Below are 3510 nucleotides of genomic sequence, written 5' to 3'. Positions count from 1 at the left end.
TAAAGATGGGGTTTCACCATGTTGGCCAGGCTGGCCTCTAACTCCTGGTCTCAAGTGATCCACCTGCCTCAGCCTCCCAAAATGCTGGCATTACTTGAATATTCTAATTCTAATAAGTGCTTTACAGCATAGTATATTTTAAAATATCCTTAAAGAGAAGCACTTTAATTTTTTACATTTTATTACTTCAAAGAATATATCAATAAATAATGATGTACAAATATAATTTTGTGTGTATATGGATCTAATCATAGAATAATTTTTAGAGAACAGAGTACAGAATCAAAAGGAAAAATTAATTTTAACAGAAGTTGGCAAATTCACCTCATTGAGAGTTCATTTTCCATTCTCAAAAGTCATGTGTGAGAGTGTCTGTTTTTACACACCTTCATGAATAGAATGTGTTGTCAACTTTTGGATATCTGCTAATCAGATGGATGAGAAATAATTTGTCTTTGTAGCTTTAATTTTCATATATTTTATTATGAGTGAGGTTGAGGACCTTTTCATATGTTTTACCCTGTTTTATATATTTTACTAATGATCTGTTTGTTCCGTTGTTATTGATGTCTAAGAGCCATTTACATTACAAAAATAAATTCTTTGTGACATGGGTTTCAATGTTTTGTTTTTTAGTTTGCTACTTAATGTTCATGATTTCATTTCTTTTTTAAAAGAAATGTGTAACTTTAATTAGCCAAATATACCAACATTTTGTTGTTCCTGCTTTTCCTTCTTTCTTTCTTTTTTTGAGACAGTCTCTGTCCCCCAGGCCTGGAGTACAGTGGCATGATCTCGTCTCACTGCAATATCTGCCTCCCAGGTTCAAGTGATTCTGCTGCCTCAGCATCCCTAGTAGCTGGTATTACAAGCATGTGCCACCATGCCCATTTAATTTTGTGTTTCAGAAGAGACAGGTTTCACCACGTTGGCCAGGCTTGTTTCAAACTACTGACCTCAGGTGATCTGCCCGCCTCTACCTCCCAAAGTGCTGAGACTACAGGTGTGAGCCACCATACCCAGCCGTTGTTACTGTTTTTTAGCAGTGATTAGAAATACTTATTGAACTTTAAATATACATAAAAATTTACGGATTTTAGAAATTTTATTTTTTTTCGATATTTGTTTTCCCATAACCATTGATTTAAATGTTTATCCGTATTACCCCCGATTTGAGATTCTAATTTCCTTAAATATAAAATTGCTATAAGTACTTGCATCTGTTTTTGAAATTTATATTCCGTTCCAATATTCTGCTTGTCCATGTATTTGATAGAACCATACAATATAGATTAAGCTGAGACACCCTTTCCTCTTGCTTTATTCTTTCAGAAAGTTTTAAAAAACAGGTTTGTGGTTTTTTTTCTTATAAATTTAGAAATTGTATATTTTTAGAAAAAATAGTAAAGTTATTGAATTGTATTTGAATATAATAATTAATAAATAGATAAATGGCATGTTTGTCATGTTTATCCTTTCTATTGGAAATTATGGGCAATTTTCCATTTGTTGAAATGTAACTTTTGTTATTCAAAAGTATTATAAAGTTGATTTTTGTTTATATCTAGAACTTTCTTCATTACATTTATTTCTAGACATTTTGCTTTTTATTATGATTAGACAAATAATATTTTCTTCCATTACACTTTCAAATTTGTATATAGGAGGGTTAATGATATATGTACAATAATTTTATACACCACTAACTGAATGAGTTTATGGTAACAGTTTTTAATTAATTTCCTTGGAGAAACAATATTTTGAGTATTCATAAATGTTTATATATGTTGATATTAAAATTGTCCCTATTTCTATGTGTCATATTGTTTCATTAGCTTAAAGTCTATAGTCCATCTTAGACAATGTTATTTGTTCCTATTAGTGGAACTGCTACTAATAAATAATGTTTATTAACTAAATATGATGCTGGCTTAAGAACTATGTACACATACAAAAATAGGCACATCACGCATCTTTACAATTATATATGTGAAAAGTGTACGCAATGTTTGTATTGTACAGGTAAAAATATACACATTTATATGAAGTATAATTCATTAATTTAAACTTTTAAGTCCAGAGGTACAAGTGCAGGTTTGTTATACAGGTAAACTCATAGGAAATCGTTGTACAGATTATTTCACCACCAAGTATAAGGCCTAGTACCCATTAGTTATTTTTCGTGATCCTCTTCCTCCTCCTAACCTCCATCCTCCAGCCTCAATGTGTGTTGTTCTCTCTTTGTGTTCTTGTGTTCTCATTGCTTAGCTCCCACTTATAAGTAAAAATATGTAGTATTTGGCTTTCTATTTCTGTGTTAGTTTGCTAAAAATAATGGACCCCAGCTCCATCCATGTTCCTGCAAAGGACATGATCCAGTTCTTTTTTATGGCTGCACAGTATTCTATGTTATATATGTACCACATTTTCTTCACCCAGTCTATTATTGATTGGCATTTAGTTTGCTTCCATGTCGTTGCTATTGTGAATATGCTACAATGACCATATGTGTGCAAGTGTAATTTATTTTGTGTATATATATTATATATATATATATGTACAGACATACTTATGTATATATGCACAAAAACATACATACATGATACAAGGAAATACTAGTCTATTTAAGGGATTTATGTTTTAATTAAGAATTATTCTGTTTTGCCCAAGGATTGCAAAAAAAGTGCGTTTTCAATCTTTATATCCATGAATATTATAAATTATGTTTAAATGTCTCTAATATTTAATGATTCTTAAAATACACAGTATCCATGTAAGTTTATGTTACACATATATTTATATATGTATTTACATCTCTATTTATAGCTAGTACTAGTATTAATTCATGGTCTCTACCTCTCCAAAAACCTTTGTCAAGTTTTGGCATGAGAGTAAGGCCTCTAATTTTTCCTTAAAGCCCTCATTCTCTTAATTCCTTTGAGCAATACACTAGTGTCGGCATCATGCCTTCATCTTGGGCCTACTAAGCATTTTTTTATTTCTGTGGTCTTGAGTGCTGTAATACAACTATGCTTTTTAAATAGACTTAAAAAAATGAATGTTTAATTAGTTGAGATACTATTAGAATTTTCAAAACATCTGTTGTAACTCTGTAATATAATTTTCAATTTTGTCTAGTTCTGTTTTAAAATGTGGACCTAAAAATTTTAAATTAAGGCAAATGATTCTGTTGACAGTTATTCTTTAAATAGTTACACATATTTTTCAAAAGCTTAAGGTATAGGGGAAAAGGCTTGTAGCTTCTATGAGCAATCAAGAGCACAGAAAACATATTTTCTTGTCTTCCAAGAAGTCTTTCCAAGACTTCTTCCTGTTTTAAGATACAAAGAAAATTCCTAATTTAAGAATTCCCATAAATCTATTTCAGTGCTTTCATTTAAAATACTGGTTGGTTAAGTTTGGTATAAGGTGATACTCATAATTTTTCTTCCCAGTGGTATTTATAAGTAAATATGATTGCCTACTTTTTATCTGTTTTAATATTTCATT

The sequence above is a fragment of the Cebus imitator genome, unplaced genomic scaffold (assembly GCF_001604975.1).
Source record: "Cebus imitator isolate Cc_AM_T3 unplaced genomic scaffold, Cebus_imitator-1.0 Scaffold337, whole genome shotgun sequence".
Lineage (NCBI taxonomy): Eukaryota > Metazoa > Chordata > Mammalia > Primates > Cebidae > Cebus > Cebus imitator.
This window is presented reverse-complemented; position numbering follows the sequence as displayed.